We start from the raw sequence: 19,775 nt of genomic DNA, 5'->3' as shown, positions 1-19,775 counted from the left end.
AGTCTCAGGAAAATGGGCTGATCATTTCGGCCTAAGATAAGGCGAAATTACTTCACTGAAATGGTTGTGAATCTTTGAAATTCCCTATGCCAGACAGTTATGGAAGCTCCATCATCGAATACATTTAAGGTTGGGATAGACAGGTTTCTGGCCTCTCGGGGAATTCAGGGATATGGGGAGCTGGTGAAAAACTGAGTTGTACCCCAAGATCAGCCATAAGAAGCTATTTTATTCAAATAACCAAGAACTTTAAGGAAACAAGTAAAACATGTTAATTAAGGTACTGCCCTTCATTGACTGGAAAGTGCTTTGTGACGTCCGCTGGTCGGGATAGGTTCTATATAAATGCAAATATTTCATGATCTTCAATCCTCGTCCTCTGTTACTGAGCCCAGTCAGTGGGAACAGTCTGTCCCTCCCTGCTCTATCAAATGGCTGTTTTCCATGTTAGAAGGGATGAACCATTACACCACAACAACACTGTGGGGTAAAATAATAAAATATACATGTTTAGATTTGTAAACGATGCCATCATTTGGTCTTTCTGTGTCAGGTTTGGTGAAAATTGAATTGGCGTCTAACTTGCAGCCAACACGCTGTCACCCTGATTTAGGATGCCATGTAAGCTTCATTTTCGTCAGTGTCTGTGGCGCAATTGGTTAGCGCGTTCGGCTGTTAACCGAAAAGTTGATGGTTCGAGACCATCTAGGGACGGGGCTTTCACTTTTTTTTCTCTCCATCTGCTTTCATTGTCTCTCGGTTTTTGAGTGTCACTGAGTCCTTGGGCAACACTAAAAAAAAACTTATCGTGTGTTTCTGCCTCTACTGTTAGCCGACGTTAGTTTATTGAACATTTATCTCCAACATCTTATTTGTAACAATTTATATATTTCAAATATTATTAAACTCAATAACTGAACTCGAAACTTTAACCCATGTTTTATCTTGGGTTTCCATTTTCCTGAACACTCCCCTTCTTTCTCAGATTTCTCAGGAATCCGTCTGTCGCAACCTGAAATGTGTTCAATAAGGAAAATACACAGCAAGTCGGCAAAGATCAGTGGAATGAGGACTGAGTTAAACTTTCACCAGAATGCTGTTTTTATAATTGCAAAGTCCTGAGATTTAGAGCAGATAGTGCACATGGAAAAGGGCTGTTTGATAGAGCAGATAGGGACACACTGTTTCCACTGACGAGGGTCAGTAACCAAAGGATTGGGATTAAAGATAATTAATGAAAGACCGACTTGTATTTATGTCGCGCCTTTCCCGGTTGCTGGACGTCACAACGCGCTGTGCAGCCAATGGAAGACAGTTCCAATTGAAAAAAAAAGGATCAGCTTGACAAGGAAGAGTGCATTCGGATTTGAACAGAGGACCTCTTGATCTACAGTCAAATGCGCTACCGCTGAGCTACACCCCCTCAGTCGCAAGCTGGTTCACGGGATCCAGCATATTCTTATTAAGTGTGGAGGGGGATCGAGTGGTCAGACTGCATCCCGCTTTGTCTCAGAGTTACTGGTTTCTGAGTGAAGTCGGAGAGCTTCGTGTTTAAGTTAGCGAGATGTTTTCTTGTGATTTGGCTGAGATTTGGATCCAGGTCGAGGAGATATTTGTGTCAACCTAATCGATAAAATCTACCCCATTGTCATACAGATTTGTATCCCCATCTCTATTGGCAGCGCTTTGCAGCCTATCACGGCCGTTCACTATCTGTGTTTATTCTTAAACTGTTGCCCGTGTGACATTTCCAATTCAGACACAGAATTATAGATCTAACTGCACTGCTTCTGACAGAGCTGTTTTCGATCAGGAAGCAATTCAGGTTTGTTGAACGGATTATGAAAAACTTTAAATCTTAGCATATCGAAGCCGATCTATGACTCTGAAAACGTTTTTTTTTTTAACTGGTCGGTGCAACATCGTGGGCCGAAGGGCCTGTTCTGCGCTGTAATGTTCTATGTTCTATGTTCTATGAATCCTAACCACTGGACCACCAGAATTTCATCTTCCTGATTCTCCCAGAAACTGAATACAGGAATATGCACAGTGCCAATTACTCACGGTTGCACTCACCTTCCAATCTTGTGCACGTTGTTCAGCTTTGAAGTTGTTCATATTTTCACATTTGCTTCCAGTGTGATGAAAGCGGAGCTGTGATAAGCTGAATCGTTTCAACAGATTTACTACAATAAGGTTTATAACAAACATTACTCTTTGAATGTGGTGAGCTACAGTGAAATTTAATGCAGCAGAAGGTAGCTCACTCATTTTGACAGGGGGTGCCAGCAATTGCAATGTAAATATGATGTCGAGATACGGACGTTGGACTGGGATGGGCACAATAAGAAGACTCACAGCATCATGTTATAGTCCAACTCGTTCAATTGTTCCGATAAAATAAATTTGCTTCATTTTATTAGCGCCCCAAAAGCTCTTGATTCCAAATCGATCCGGTGTTGTGAGACTTCTTAATGTAAATATTAATTGTTGTGGGTAATTGACAGGATTGTGGATTGGGGCAGGTTTTTCCTCCCTGCTGTTCAACCTGCCACAAGTATCGCTCCCGTTTTGGATCAGGAAGTAATACCCACTCTCCTTAATTCATGTGGTGCACGAGAGCAATGAATCATCATTCCCTGACCGGGAATTGAACCCAGACGATGGCACTGAAGGCGGCGAATTCTAACGACTAGACCAACAAGGAAAATGAGGTGGCCGGAGCATTATTGAGCAAGTGTGCGTGCGTGGGTGTGTGCGTGCATGCATGTGTGCGTGTGGTTTAGGAGAAAGGTATCGTGCTCTCGGTCAATCGCTGATGAATGAAGCCGTCGACCTCTTTATCGCTGAGCTTTTTGTGTTCTTGAGCAATCGTCCTCTGGAGCTGATGCAATGAGGCCAGGAGAGTAACTCACTGCACCGTCTGCAATGTGATTGCGGTGCGATTTGCTGAAAGCTGTTAATTTTATAAAAATCATCTTTTTGCGAATTGTAAATCAAATGCCCTTCAGTGCCCGGTAAGAATTCTCACCAGCTAAAAGTGCAACAGATTTATTTGGAATCTCTAGCTTTCGGCGCGCAGCTCCTTCATCACTCACACTGAGCATTCACCACATTTTTCTGTCTTTGAATGAACGCAATCGATATCTCATCAATTCCCCGGTATCCTGAGTCGCTGACACTGATTTCCACAGTACACTGCTTTAAATCTTATTTTTTCAATGTGAAATTAAGCGGTTTGTTCCATGTGAAGGATTTACACTTATACCCTTCGGGGATGATGGTGACGTAGTGGTAAAATCAGTGGAGTATGGGTCCTGTGACCCAGGCTCACAGGTCCCGATCCCACCACAATCTAGAACTGAAACGGAAGTGAAAGCTCGTCTCATTAATGAAGCTTGTTTTCTGATTGTCATGAAAACTCATCTGGACCTTTTGCAGAAGGGAATCTGCCATCCTTCACCTTTCTGGTATCCATTGGACTCCAAACCCAAGGCAATGTGATTGACTCTTAACTGCCCTCTGAAATGGCCCAGCAAAATACTCAGTTCAGTGGGAAATAGGGGTGAATAACAAATGCTGGCATTGACAATGAAATATATATTGCATTCGCAGCATTTTATGAAATGATTAATTCTCATTTTGTTTCATTTCATGTCAAATAGGGTGACATATTCTGGTGTCTCATTATTTAAAACCGCAGCCCTTTAACTGTTCAAACAGGTAAGATTCAGTCAGAGAAAAGTGATCCACTGTGATCCCAAATAAGGTATTGTAGTTGCTGCAAATCCCACCTCAAAACAGAAAATCTTAGAAGCACGCATCAGCTTCAACAGCTTCTGTGGAGAGGGAAAGAGAGTGAATGATTCAGGTTGCTGATCTTTGACCCTAACTGGAAGAAATTGGTGATTTAATGGTTTACAAACAATTACAGAGTCAAGGAAAATAGAGAGGGAGAGGAGGGAAGAACAAACAGTATTTTGATAGGATGGAAGGCTGGAGTGATTGAATTACAATGGAGATGATTATTGTTCCCACTGACACAATCGCTCCGATCTGGTTTTGAATCTCACAATAAATGAGAACAAAACCTCTCGCTGAGTTCAGCGCTAAACTCCCCGCCTTCCAGTGAACAGGAGGCAGTTTTCAGTCACAAACCCACAACTGTGAGATAAACAACGTCGAAAGGAGAAAGACTCAGTTTGAGCGGTGACACTTCTGGAGGAACGAAGATCGGGAATTCACCCAAGAATGGGGAAAATGACGCCCAACGTGAGGCTCGAACCCACAGTCCTGTCATTAAGAGTCATATGCTCTACCGACTGAGCTCGCCAAGCACATGGATCAGGTTGGTTTCCATAACCTAAAATGTATGGAGACAAAAATTGTTTTTCCAACTGGTGTCGATGCTTGCTCTGACTTCAAAGTTTACAATGAATCGACCTACAGAATCCTCAAGGTTCCTATCCCTTCCTCTCAATCATCAATTACATCATTCACATCTTGCAATGCTCAGCTTCGCCTCTCCCAAACATTCCAAAATCCTCTTAAACAATTCACCTTTTTTTTTGTTCATCATAAACTAGCCAGGGTTGGGGGGAACAGCCTCTCAGCATGTACACTGTCAAACTGTTTCCCAGTTTCAGACTTTTCAATAAGATCACCTCTGATTATTCTAAACTCCAGAGCGAACAGACTCATCCCACTGAATCTCTGCTACCAGGAGAAACGCAGAAATCAATTCAGTGAAGCTCGGATGCACAGAGACAGCGAATGAATGAAGACAGCAAGGATCAAAATCGGTCAACGTAATAAAAACACAGTCAGAGACACTGACAGATTCTGAGGGAGATATATAGAGACAATGAAAAACAGGAATAGCGAGTGGGGTACACATCCACAACTCATGAATGAATAACAATATACACACAGCCAGCTGCCTGAACCAACAAACATGGGGTCCTTTAAACTGGTGACCAGAGATCAAGTGAGTGGCCACAAGTATATTCACCTTTTAATGTCTTGATTTAATTGTGTGAGTGTTGTGTTGATAGATTGCCTGCACTGTGTGCTCAGGTTCTCAAACCATATCCCACGTAAACCAATCCCACCGCTTGCACTGCAAATACATTTACAAAACCTTTGAATTGTCCAATACGAAATGACAGCTGAATGAGAGCTCTCGCTCGGCCTTTGAACCCGGGATATCTCGCAAGTTGATGATGTTAACATCCTCAGCCCGAATCATACCCTTCGGCTGGGGAAGTTGTGCAATGAAAATATTTCCATTGCCATTCAAAGCTGCACAGATTTCTGCAGTGAAAGGTGAAAATGCTGGAAAAACTCAGGAAGTCAGACAGCTTGTGTACATAGGAAAACAAATCTCATATTTTAGCTCCATAATCTTTGTTTACTACGGGGCATGGTAAGAAATGTAGGAAGTTTTAAACAAGTGTTATCCAGCAGCATAACAAGAGGGAGAACTCTGGCCGGGTGTAAATCAGGAGAGCTTAACTGAGGGAAACAAAGAATTTTAAAGTAATTACACCACAGAATGGGGCCATTCCCAAGTCCTTTACAGGACGCAGTTGTGTTGTGGATGAAGGGGAACCTGTGGATGTAATGTACGTAGATTACATTGGAGCCACAGTGATGAGTTGGTGGGTTTTGAAAATTGAAAGTTACACTTAGGAAATAGAATTAGGAACAGAAGTGGGCAAATTCAGTGCTTCGAGCCTGAACCATCATGCAATCAGTTCATGACTGGTCTCAAATCCACCTCCCTATCTGTTCCAATATCCCCTCATCCCTTTTATTATTAGGAATATATCTGTCCCCTCCTTGAAAACACTTAAAGATTCAGACTCCACCGCGCTATGGGGAAATGCATTCCACAAATTCACGACCCTCTGCGAGAAGTCGTTCCTCCTCATCTCAGTTTTAAATCGACCGCCTCTCAACCTATATATTTGACCTGTTGTTCTCCATTGCCCCATGAGAAGAAACATTTCGTCAACGTTCAATCTATCAATTCTTTTTAGAATTTTATATACCCCGATCACTTCAGCATGTTGTGGGACTATTTTACCTCACTTTCGGTTTCATGTCCCAGCGAACTCATTCGATGTTATCATTAGCTGAAGCAGTCCATGTTCCATCCAAACTGGACATATTAAAAGGTGTATGGTAAGTCAATTTGAAAAACACATTTCACCCGTGACCCTGGATGTCCAGTGGGTTGTGTTCAGCACGACCCCAGTGTTGTTTGGTTTCAATTCCCGCTCAGGAAACGATTATATTTTGCTCTCGGCAAACTATTAAAAATAAAAGCAGATCTCCTAATATCAACCGAGTGAGGTTTGCATGTCTACATCACAGCTGGAAAGGTCACATTTGCAACAGGTCAAGAACAAATATAGTAGCAGAAAGACAGTGATAGGCTGCAAAGCGCTGACGATAGAGATGGTGATGTCAGCTAACATATGGATGGTAAATCGGTCAGATTTTAGCGTTCACACTGAATTATTAAACCTTTCCCTCACTCTGCAACGACAATATTTGAAAAGGTTTCTGTCCAGTTTTGAACCGTCGGAAGCGAAAGTAATAACTGTGCGTGGAATGTCTGTTGTCTGTTGTAATGGACACAATACATCACTGTGGTGCATACAGAAGGTGCCATTTTGCGGTAGAGACTTGCTTGTGGTGAATGTGATCTGGCGCGAAAATTAAAATAACAAAAGCAGCGTGGATAAGGAAAAACTGTAAAATAGGCTAGTCAGACTCGTCAAGAATAACGAGGTGTTTCTGCTGTTGCACGGGGTTAGTTGAGACCACATGTTGAATATTCTCTGCAGATGTGACAGTCAATTTTAAAAAGGGACGTGCTTGCATTGGAAACGGTAAAGAGAAGATTCACCAGATTGCTCCCTGGGGTGAGGGAGTTGTCCTGTGATGAAATTCTCTGGAGTTTAGAAGAATAAGAGGCGATCTCAGTAAACCTACACAGCTCTGATTAGGTTTGATGGGATGGAGGCTGGGAGATAGTTTTTTTTTCTGTTGGTCGGGGAATCTAACCCACTGTGGCACAGATAAGGGGCTGATCATTTCGGGCTAAGACAAGGAGAAATTACTTTACTCAAAGGGCTGAGAATCCTTGGCGTTCTCTGTACCTGACAGTTATGTATGCCCCATCATCGAGTACATTTAAGGTTGGGATAAACAGGTTTCTGGTCTCTTGGGGAATTCAGGGATATGGGGAGATGGGGGGAAAACTGAGTTGTAGCCCAAGATCAATCAAGATGGTATTGAATAGCGGAACAGTCCCGATGGACTGAGTGGTCTGCTTCTTCTCCTATTATTCATGATATAATAAAAGCAGAAAGTGCTGAAAGTTCTCAACAGGACTTGCAACAAATGTGGAGCAAGATATAGAATTAAGTTTCCGAGTCCAATATGACTCTTTGCAAACCAGTAACTGATTGGGAGTTAGAGCAATTAGCACAGCATCGAGAATGGGCATTGAATTGGATCCAGGCAGTGAAAGCCCTGAATTTAAACTGCCGCAGGACTTCTGTTGGAAAATTGTTCAGGAAAGTTGCTGCAACTGAAAGGGAGGAGGTTTGAGAGCATTCTGCGCCAAATCGACCTCCTCTATTACTGTTTCAACTTATGTTCCCAATATTGATATACTTTGTGTCCTTCTGCATCAGGGAAATACTGTCCAAACTTTGCCAGTCTTGCTGATATTCACTAAGTTGTCATACAAATCGATCGATGAATATTCATTTCAATTAAAGCGAGGTATATTAGATCATGCTGCTGTATATTTCCAACCTATTAGAAATCTGGGACTCACAGTAACTGAGAGAAATTGATGCTGTCGTTGTAGATATAGAACTGGAACGCACCATCACACCGAGTGAATCCACTGTCTGTTTAAATGTTGATCAGTGAAAATTTCAATCATCCACTGCTGTGTAACACACGGCCACTGAGTCAAATAGCAATAGCCAGTCAAAAAAAGCCTGTATCAGTCAATCTTTCTCGCAACTTTCAGACATGCTGTTATTCTCTGTACCATTTGCCGTTGAGGTATATGAATAAGTGAACACAATTCGTGATGGTACAAAATGTGTTCACCCCTTCTGGGAACTGAATCACATTGATCCACAGAGGAACACACACAGACACCGAGAGTCACAGAGGGCTGACGAGACACAAACATCCATAGATCAAGGATGTCACCAACTGGGTTCAGTTTTCTTCCATTTCTGGCTGGGGTTCTGATGAATTCTAGCTGATGACCGGAAATGAAGGAATGCGAAGTGAAGCAGGAAAAACAGATGGGAATATTTGAAAGACTTTGATTCCATTGAAAGAATAATTAATTCTGCAGTCATCGAAAGGAATGAATGCTGAGCAGCGCACTGGGTGAGATTCAAATCTCTGTGAGAAAACAATAATTTCAAATGCCGCTTGGCCATCGCTGCAACCGGTATCAATGTGTCCATTGAATCATTGAATAGTGACAGCAACAAAAGTGAACATTCTGTTCCAGAAGGTCACGCTGCACCTTTCATCCCTGCGTTTTCTTCCTTACAAAATGCCAGTTGCTGAAAAGACAAACGAGCTGCACTTTTTGGCAGTAGTGGGATTTGATCCCACAGAAATTCAGATATTGAAACTTAAATTTAGTAATTAAGACCAAGCGGCTCCACTAACAGTCGAAGGTAACTATTGCTCAGAGTAATACCGGCAACGGGTTAGAATATAATTGAGATTTTGGATGGAACATTTCGCCCCTCAAGCCCCTCACAATATTTTGGAATCATAGCCAAGCAGTTGTTTTCCATCTGTTACATTTCCGAGTTTTCCAGCTTTGATGAAAGATCCAGCTGGAAGATTAAATTTGTTTCTCACTCCACAGACGCTGCCAGATCTGGTTTCATTCAATGCGGAATTCTTTTTCATGGTGTGAGTTCACACAGTAATACAAGCGAATTACTCTCTGGCTGGGGATTGAATCCAGTCCATAGTGATGAACGTGCCGAATCCAAACCACTAGACCAGCAGGGAAGCTGACAGTGACTTTCCCAATCAGCGGATCATCGTCATTTTAGCCATTCTCTTCCTCCTCTTCCGTCACATAATCGACAGGTTTCTCATTTTAAAAAAATACACAACTTATTTCCACATTTGTCACCTGCCATCGAGACCATGGCCGTGAAGACGATGACTTTGCACCATTGGAATACCCGAGTTCCGCCATCACCAACTCAATGTTGCCTTGTCTATCATTCCTTGTGTCAAATAATACATCCTCCCTCGTTTTCTGTGCCGAACCTTACCTTCTGCCCTTTTCAAGGAGTGACCCCTGACTTCACAACTAGAAAATGCAGGGGAACCCCATCAGACTAATTAAAATTTGCAAATACATGAATAATAGAACTGTTCCCTCAGTCTGCAATGAAAATGATTTGGAAAAAAATTCTACCAGTTTCATGCCGTGGGAGGCGGACGCGATAACTGTCGTGGAATTATTCCTGTAATTGGCTGAACACTTCTCTGGTGTTGAAACAGAAGGTGCCATTTTGCAGGCGAAGTTCGTGGTGCAAGTGGTCTGGCATGGAAATTAAAATAACAAAAGGATCGTGGACAAAGCAAATTGTGAAACACGCTGCAATCTGTTGGTCTGCTGGTTAGAGTTTGAAACTTTCACTGCTGTTTTGATTACAGGTCAGGAAATGAAGATTTATTGCTCTCCTCCAATGCGTGAGAACAAATATCAGTTATTTCCAGGCAGAACGCACAAATCTCAGTCTCGCCTTGTGTCCTGTCCTTTCTCAAGTGAAGACCCTGGGCAAATTCAACAGGAAGCCATATTGTCCTTTCTGGGAGCGAAACGAGGTTAATGACAGTTTAAATGGAGCCGGCCCTTCACTGCAGCTCATTGCGTTTCTGACTGGAGATGATTTTTGTTTGCTGCACATTTCAGGATCATCTGATTCGGTCACGATGTCGTCATGGCCCATCCCAACTCCACGGATATTGATATATTTCAGTATTAATACAATGAAAGGACATGATTATCAAGACTTCCCGCGTGGTAGCCTGGCGAGCGGTCTAAGGCTCCAGTCTCTCTCGAGGCGTGGGTTCGAATCCCACCGCTGCCAGAGTTGATACAAGTTTTTGTCCTTGGAGCTGAAGTCCAAAACCTCGGGTTGAACGCAGGAGTCTGAGTGGTGTCGTTTTTGACAGACGCCCTTGTAAGAACTTGACTCATCAATCGACAGTTCCGACACGCCACAGCAAAAAAGCGCACCGACCTCCTCAGAAGACAAGTACGGGACACGGACGTCAGAGTGCCCTTCCTCCTCCAGTACGTCCCCAGAGTGCAGAAGCCAAGACATCTTCATAGAAATCATAGAAACCCTACAGTGCAGAAGGAGGCCATTCGGCCCATCGTGTCTGCACCGACCACAATCCCACCCAGGCCCTACGCCCATATCCCTACATATTTAACTGCTAATCCCTCTAACCTACACATCTCAGGACACTAAGGGGCAATTTTAGCATGGCCAATCAACCTAACACGCACATCTTTGGACTGTGGGAGGAAACCGGAGCAGCCGGAGGAAACCCACGCAGACACGAGGAGAATGTGCAAACTCCACACAGACAGTGACCCAAGCAGGGAATCGAACCCAGGTCCCTGGAGCTGTGAAGCAGCAGTGCTAACCACTGTCTACTTCTTCGGAGTGGAGAAGTTATGACATTTTCTTTGGAGCCTTCAGCGTATAATCGATGAAGACGAATATCACGCGAAGGCCATCTCCACGCCCCCACTACTTGCCTTCAAAAAAGAGCAACCTCAAACAGACAATTGTTCGCAGAAAACTACCCAGCCTTCAAGAGAACAGTGACCAAGACACCACACAGCCCTGCCACGGCAACCTCTGCAAGATGTGTTGGATCATCGACACGGGTGCCACCATCACACGTGAGAACAGCATCCACCAGGTAGACGATACATACACATGCAACTCGGCCAACGTTGTCTACCTCATACGCTGCAGGAAAGGATGTCCCGAAGCATGGTACATCGCCGAGACCATGCAGACGCTACGACAACAGATGAATGGACACCGCTCGACAATCACCCGGTAAGAGTATTCCCTTCCTGTCGGGGAACCCTTAAGCAGTCAAGGGCATTCAACCACCGATCTTCGGGTAAACGTTCTCCAAGGCGGCCTTCAAGACGCACGACAACGCAGAATCGCTGAGCAGAAACTGATAGCCAAATTCCATACACGACAATGGCCTCAACCGGGACTTTGGGTTCATGTCAAACGACTTGTAACCCCCACCATTTGGCCTGGGCTTGCGAAATCCTACTAACTGGCTTGGCTTGAGCCAATTCACACTGCTTTAACCTGTCATTGTCCCCCTCTCCACTCGCATTGTCTGTACCTGTAAAGACTCGATTCGCTGTTAAGACACGCATTCCAACCATTATCTTGCAATTGAGTCTGTGTCTTTCTCTGCCCTGTTTCTAAACCCAACTCTCCACTCACCTGATGAAGGAGCAGTGCTCCGAAAGCTCGTGCGACCAAGTAAACTGATTGGACTTTAACCTGGTGTTGCGAGAATTCTTACTGTGAGGGAGATCAACAATGATTTTACTGAATGGCGGAACAGGCCCTAATGAAGGAACAAGTGGTTCATTGCATCACCTCTTCCCTATTCTCTATTGTTCTTCTGTGCAGCTCGTTATTCTGAGAACAGATTCAAATTGGTCCTGCTCCTCTCTCTGACGTCATGAATTGGGGAATGAAGACACTCGGAGCTGATTGGATGAAATGGAGGAAAAATGAGCTGTGAGCTGATTGGGTGTTTCGTGCTGGAAAGGAATGAACCTATCACCATTGGGGCCGGATATTACTCAACATTTTCTGAACTCTGAACTGAAACAATTGCGCTTCAACTCATTGAGTTCCCTCAGACATTTGGTGGAGGAACGCTTTTTAATTTGGAATTACAAGATAAGTTGATGCAACAGGTTGAAAGTAACGAGTATGTTCTTGTATTCAGTGGCATGGGTTCTCAATCTAACCATGCGAACCTGCAGCAACACAGTGGAGTTGAGCATTGTACTCAGGCCGATTGGGGGCGATATGCTGTCATTTGCTTCTGTAGTGTAGTGTTTGTGAAGGACCCGGGTCCGAAACCGGGCAGAAGAATACATTAAGATTTTTCATGTCGGGTGAGAGAAATCTGAATGATTTCAGTTTGTTGCTGAACATTATCCGAATCTCGATTCATGTTATCTTTGCTTGACGTCGGCTTCAAATGCTTCCTGTAAAATAAATACTGAATATTTTGGCGCATTGACAGGAAAGAAATGTTTCTGTTTTGACAACATGCGCACATTAGCATTTCGTTCAGTCCACAACAGAATTTAATGGGTTAATAGGTGCAGACTAACATAGTTAACCACCATCTGAAACATGTCTAATGGTAGTGTGTGCTCAAAAAGACAGACACAAGTGAAACTGCACGTGGGCATCGTCAGCTGAAGTGTAGTTATTCTCGCATTCGCCTTACACGCGAAAAGTCCCCGGTTCGAAACCAGGCAGAAACACTGTTGGATCGTTGTCATTAAGCATGAGCGAAGTCTGCATGATGTAAGTTCATAGCTCAACCTCATGCGAATCCGATGTCACGGTCATGTTATATTTCCTTTGATCTCGGCCTCAAAAGCATTTCGGAAAGTCAGAAATGCTGTCTTTGAGGACGCAGGGAAGAAAGAATTCCATTGTGTATACACATATTCGCAACTCGTGCAGTCCACAAATTAATTTAATGGGTTTAGAGGTGCAGACTGACGTAGTTAATCACCATCTGAAATATATCGAATAGTATTATGTGCTCATAAAGACAGACACAATTGAAAGCCAAACTGAACTGGTGGAAATAGGCGCATTTCACAGAAGCACCTTTTTAAAAATTGCTCTTCACAGTAAAGAAATAGTTAAAACCACTCAGACAAATGTGGAAATCGAGATTCAGTGCGGACCTCCTGGACTTCCGATAGATGGACGAGATTTAGGTGCCAGAATACTTCACGCACAGAACAAAGAGGATTCAAGTACATTTTATTTTCTTTAAAGGATGAATGTGGTCAATCTCAAATAAACATCATGGCATGGGCATTACCCAGTGACTCTATTTCTTTTGTTGGTCAGACATGTTTGCAAGACAATGTTGTATATTTCAGAGATATTCAATTCAGAATGAGGACATCTGTGTTAAATAAACGTATTGAAATTAAATGTTGAATAACTACAAATATTTGATATAACTCTGAAATTATTTGACGGAAGATGAGAATGATGTATTAATGATTGAACAGAAATCATTGCCGCCTGAGACATTTGCCAGACGAACGCTTTTTAATTTTGAAGTTCAAGACAAGTTGAGATATCAGGTTGAAAGTAACGGATTTGTTCTTGTATTAATTGACATGGACCCTCAATTTGAACATGAGAACCTGCAGCAACACAATGTAGTTCAACATTGTAGTCAGGCCAATTGGCGGCGTGGCGCATTCTCTTGTTTCTGTAGTGTCGTGGTTATCACATTGGCCCAACACGTGAAAGATCACCGCTTCAGAACCGGGCAGAACATTCATCACCCATGTAGGGTGAGGGAAATCTGTATGATTTCAGATCGTTGCTGAACATCAACCAAATCTCGATGTTACAGCCATCTTATCTTTGCTCTGAACTCTGCCTCAAATGATTTCTGTAAAATAAGAAATGCTGATTCCTTTGACGCACTGACAGGAAATTTTCGATTTTGACAGTGTGCACACATTAGCATCTCTTTCAGCCTACAACAGAATTTAATGTGTTTAAAGGTGCAGACGAACATAGTTAATCACCATCTGTGCGCTCAAACAGACACAAGTGAGGAAAAGGCGCACATTTCCTACAACATTTTTTTTTTTGGAAATCGTTCTTCATAACAAGGAAATAGGAAACAGCACTCAGCCAGATGAGGAAATCGAGACTCAGTGCGGATCTATTGGACTTTCCTAAAGATGGCCAACATTTATGCGCATGAATGTTTTACGCCCACAATTAAAAGGCTTAAGTGCAACTAACAGATGTCTTTTCAATCTCTTCCATTTAAATGGAGTTGATTGTGTTTCACAGCAGACTATGATCAATGTCAAAATTGTGATCTCCATTACCCAGTGACTCGCTTCCAACTGTTGGGCAGTTATTTTTGCAATTCAGTGAAATTCAATCTCAGAGATATTCAATTCATAATGAGGACATATGTATTAAATAATACATTGATACTAAATATTAAAACAAATATTGAGTAAAATTGTAAAATGAGTTTCACGAATGCTATCTGAAACCGAAACGTCAGCCCTTTTCACTCCTTACAGATGCTGCCAGACATTTTGAGATTTTCCAGCACTTTCTCTGTTGGTTTCAGATTCCAGAATCCACGGTAAATTGTTTTTATTACTGAGTACAATTGGTTGAGATTATTCAAAGGAAGATGAGAGCGATGCATTAATGAATGATCAGAAATCATTGCTCCCTCAGATATTTGTCGGACGAACGCTTCTAAGTTTTGAAGTTCAAGATAAATTGAGCAATCAGATTGAAAGCAGCGGTTATCTTCCTGAAACAAGACACATTGTTGGGGGGTGGGTGGGGGAGGGACGTTGCGAGGGTGAATGCGTCGGGGGGGGCGGGGCGGGGGAGGGGACGGGGCTCTCAGTCTAACCATTTGAACGTGCAGCACAACAGCGCAGTTCAACATTGCAGACAGGCAGATTTGCTCAACCGCGTTTCAAGCGGTTTCTGTAGCGTAGTGATGATCACGTTGACCTAACACGAAGGTCCCCGATTCGAAGCCAAGCGGAAACATGCATTACGCTTTCTCGTGTCAGGAAAGTTGCTTGATTTCGGTTTGTTGCGCAACATTATCCGGACCTCCATGTTAAAGGCATGTTATCATTGCTCTGACAGCACCCTCAAATGCTTTCTGTGAAATAAGAAACGGTTTTTCTTTGACGCACTGACAGGAAAGTTCGGTTTTGACACCGAGCACATATTCGCATCTCGTTCAGTCGACACCCGAATTTAATGGTTTGTAGGTGCAGACTAATATGGTTGATCACCGTCTGAAATATCAGATAGTCGTGTGTGCTCAAAGAGACAGATACAAGTGATACTGTAAGTGAACGAGAGGAAATGCGCACATTTCACAGAATAATCTTTTTTTACAAATCGTTTTTCATCACTACGAAACAGGAAAAACCACTCAGACAGGTGAGGGAATCGAGACTCAGTGCGAATTTAAAGGACTTTCTTGTAAAGGGCCGGAATTTATGCGCATGAATGTTTCATACCCATAATTAAAAAGGCTCAAGTGTCACGAACAGATAATTCTTGATTCTTCTCCATTTAAATGAAGTTGACTTTGTTCAAAAGCTGACGATTGTCAATCTCAAAATTGCGATCTGTATTACCCGGTGATTCGATTCGTTCTGTTGTTCAGTTATCTTTGCAATTCAGTCTTGTTCGATTTCAGAGATATTCAATTCATAATGAAGACATATGTGTTATATAATGCCTTGATACTAAATTTTGAAACAAATACTGAGTACAATTGTACAATGAGCTTTGATGAAGTGTCATCTGGACTCGAAACGCACGCCCTTTTCGCTCCTTACAGGTGCTGCCAGACATTGGAGCAACACAGCGTAGTTGAACATTGCAGACAGGCAGATTTGCTCTATCATGCTTCAAGCTGGTTCTGTATTGTAGTGGTTGTCGCGTTCCCCTAACACGCGGAAAGTTTCCCGATTCGAGACCGGACAAAAACATTCATTAAGCTTTCTCATGTCGGGTAAGGGAAGACTGCTTGATTTCAGTTTGATGCTGAACGTTATCCGAACCTCGAAGTGAAATGCATGTTATCATTGCTCTGGCATCACCCTCAAATGCTTTCTGTGAAATAAGAAACGATTTTTTTTGACGCACTGACAGGAATGTTCGATTTTGACACCGAGCACTTATTCGCATCTCGTTCAGTCTACAACAGAATTTAATGGGTTTAGAGGTGCAGACTAATATGGTTAATCACCATCTGAAATATCTGATCGTAGTGTGTGCTCAAAAAGACAGATACAAGTGAGACTGTAAGTGAACGAGAGGAAATGGCGCACATTTCACAGAAGAATCTTTTTAAAAATCGTTTTTCATCACTAAAACACGAGAAGCCACTCAGACCGATGAGGGAATCGAGACTCAGTGCGGATCTACTAGACTTTCCTGTAAAGGGCCGGAATTTATGCGCATGAATGTTTCACGCCCATAATAAAAAAGGCGCAAGGGTTACTGGCAGATAACTCTTAAATCTCTTCCATTTCGATCTAGTTGACTTCTTAAAAAAAACTGACTATGTTCAATCTTAAAATTGCAATCTGTACTACCCGGTGACTGGATTCATTTTGTTGGTCAGTTATGTTTGCAATTCAGTGATGTTCAATTTCAGAGATATTCAATTCATAATGAAGGCATATGTGTTAAATAATGCATTGATACCAAATATTGAAACAAATATTGAGTACAATTGCACAATGAGCTTTTACAAAATGTCATCTCAACACAAAACGCCAGGTCGTTTCACACCTTATAGATGCTGCCAGTCTTTGTGAGACTTGCCAGAATTTTCCCTTTTCGTTTCCGATTCCAGCATCCGCAGTAATTTGCTTTTATTACTGAGTACAATTGATTGAGATCATTGGAAGGAAGATGAGAATGATGAAATGATGAATGGGTAGAAATCATTGCTCCCTTAAATATTTGCCAGACGAACGCTTTTAAGTTTTGATGTTCGGGATACGTCATGCAATCAGATTGAAAGGAAAGGTTATCTTCCGAAATTTAGTGCCCTGGGTTCTCAGTCCAACCATCCGAACCTGCAGCAACACAGCGTAGTTGGACATTGCAGACAGACAGGTTTTCTCCAAGCGCATCAAGCTGTTTCTGTAGTGTAGTGGTTATCACGTTCGCCTAACACGCGAAAAGTCCCCGGTTCGAAACCGGGCGGAAACATTCATTAAGCTTTGCCATGTCGGATAAGGTAAAATTGCTTGATTTCAGTTTGTTGCTTATCATTTGCCGAGCCTCGATATGAAAGGCATGTTATCATTGCTCTGACATCACCCTCAAATGCGTTTTGTTAATTATGAAACGCTTTTCCTTGACGCACTGACAGGAAAGTTCGATTTCGACACCGAGCACTTATTCGCATCTCGTTCAGTCTGCAACATAATTTAATGGGTTTAACGGTGCAGACTAATATGGTTAATCACCATCTGAAATATCTGACAGTAGTGTGTGCTCAAAAAGAAAGATACAAGTGATACTGTAAGTGAACGAGAGGAAATAGCGCACATTTCACAGAAGAATCTTTTTTTAAAATCGTTTTTCATCACTGAGAAACGGGAAAAGCCACTCAGACAGATGAGGGAATGGAGTATCTGTGCGGATCGACTGGACGTTGCTTAATGGGCCGGGATTTATGCGCCTGAATGTTTCACGGCCCTAAAAGAAAAGGCTCAAATGTCACGAACAGATAATTCTCGATTTTTCTCCATTTAATTGTAGTTGACTTTGTTTAAAAGCTGACGATAGTCAATCTCAACATTGCGATCGGTATTACCCGGTGATTCGCTTCGTTCTGTTGGACAGTTTTGTTTGCAATTCAGTGATATTCAATTTCAGAGATATTCAATTAATGATGAATAATGATGAATAAGTGTGAAATAATTCATTGATACTAAATAGTGCAACAAATACTGAGTACAATTGTACAATGAGCTTGGATAAAGTGTCATCTGGACTCGAAACGTCCGCCCTTTTCACTCCTTACAGCTGCTGTCAGACATTGGGAGATTTTGCAGCATTTTCTCTTTTCTTATCCGCAGTAATTTGCTTTTATTACTGAGTACAATTGATTGAGATTATTCGAAGAATGATGAAAATTATGCATTAATGAATGGGCAGAAATCATTGCTCCCTTAGATATTTGCGAGACGAACGCTTTTAACTTTTGATGTTCAGGATAAGTCGCACAATCAGATTGAAAATAACGGTTATCTTCCTGAATTAAGTGACATGGGCTCTCAGTCTCACCGTCGGAACCTGCAGCATCGCAGCGTAGTTGAACATTGCAGACAGGCAGATTTGCTAAAATGCACGTCAAGCTGTTCCTGTAGTGTAGTGGTTATCACGTTCGCTTAACACGCGAAAGGTCCCCGGTTCGAAACCGGGCAGAAACATCCATCAAGCTTTCCCATGTCGTGGAAGGGAAAATTGCTTGATTTTCGTTCATTGCTCATCGTTATCCGAGTCTCGATGTTAAAGGCATGTTTTGCTTGCGCTGACTTCACCCTCAAATACTTTCTGTGAATTAAGAAATGTCTTTTTTGACGCACTGACAGGAAAGTTCGATTTTGACACCGAGCACTTATTCCCATCCCGTTCAGTCTACAACAGAACTTTATGGATTTATAGTGCAGACTAATATGGTTAATCACCATCTGAAATATCTGACAGTAATGTGTGCTCAAAAAGAAAGTTACAACTGATACTGTAAGTATCATAATGGGAGTTATGTACAGGCCTCCTGACAGTGGTCAGGACCAGGGGCACAAAATGCACCACGAAATAGAAAGGGCATGTCAGAAAGGCAAGGTCACAGTGATCATGGGGGATTTCAATATGCAGGTGGACTGGGTAAATAATGTTGCCAGTGGACCCAAAGAAAGGGAATTCATTGAATGTTTACAGGACGGCTTTTTGGAACAGCTTGTGATGGAGCCCACGAGGCAACAGGCTATTCTGGACTTAGTGTTATGTAATGAGCCAGACGTGATAAAAGATCTTAAAGTAAGGGAACACTTAGGAAGCAGTGATCATAATATGGTAGAATTCAGTCTGCAATTTGAAAGAAGGAAGGCAGAATCAGATGTGAAGGTTCTACAGTTAAATAAAGGTAATTACAGGCGCATGAGGGAGGAACTGACAAAAATCGACTGGAAGCAGAGCCTAGTGGGAAAGACAGTAGAACAGCAATGGCAGGAGTTTCTGGGAGTAATTGAGGACACAGTGCAGAGGTTCATCCCAAACAAAAGAAAGGTTATCAGAGGGGGGATTAGGCAGCCATGGCTGACAAAGGAAGTCAGGGAATGCATCAAGGCAAAAGAGAGAGCCTATAATGTGGCAAAGAGTAGTGGGAAGTCAGAAGATTGGGAAGGCTATAAAAACAAACAGAGGATAACAAAGAGAGAAATAAGGAAGGAGAGGATCAAATATGAAGGTAGGCTAGCCAGTAACATTAGGAATGATAGTAAAAGTTTCTTTAAATACATTAAAAACAAACGGGAGGCAAAAGTAGACATTGGGCCGCTCCAAAATGACGCTGGTAATCTAGTGATGGGAGACGAGGAAATAGCTGAGGAACTTAATAAGTACTTTGCGTCAGTCTTCACAGTAGAAGACATGAGTAATATCCCAACAATTCAGGAAAGTCAGGGGGCAGAGTTGAATATGGTTGCCATCACAAAGGAGAAAGTGCTAGAGAAACTAAAAGGTCTGAAAATTGATAAATCTCCGGGCCCAGATGGGCTACATCCTAGAGTTCTAAAGGAGATAGCTGAAGAAATAGTGGAGGCGTTAGTT

General features: G+C 42.4%; 3 non-coding genes across 3 annotated transcripts; all 3 read left to right on the top strand.

The window, feature by feature from the left end:
* The first annotated feature begins 640 nt into the window (after nt 1-640).
* On the top strand, nt 641-714 carry trnan-guu (transfer RNA asparagine (anticodon GUU)). The gene has a single exon. It is a non-coding gene; the product is annotated as a tRNA-Asn (tRNA).
* Nucleotides 715-17,071: 16,357 nt separating this feature from the next.
* trnav-aac (transfer RNA valine (anticodon AAC)) lies at nt 17,072-17,144 on the top strand. Its single transcript has one exon. It is a non-coding gene; the product is annotated as a tRNA-Val (tRNA).
* A 1,156-nt stretch (nt 17,145-18,300) lies between these two features.
* On the top strand, nt 18,301-18,373 carry trnav-aac (transfer RNA valine (anticodon AAC)). The gene has a single exon. It is a non-coding gene; the product is annotated as a tRNA-Val (tRNA).
* The last annotated feature ends 1,402 nt before the right edge of the window (nt 18,374-19,775 follow it).

The sequence above is a fragment of the Mustelus asterias genome, unplaced genomic scaffold (genome assembly GCF_964213995.1).
Source record: "Mustelus asterias unplaced genomic scaffold, sMusAst1.hap1.1 HAP1_SCAFFOLD_50, whole genome shotgun sequence".
In the NCBI taxonomy this organism is placed as follows: domain Eukaryota; kingdom Metazoa; phylum Chordata; class Chondrichthyes; order Carcharhiniformes; family Triakidae; genus Mustelus; species Mustelus asterias.
Note: the sequence above shows the minus strand (reverse complement) of the source record. Positions and strands in the feature narration are given on the sequence as shown.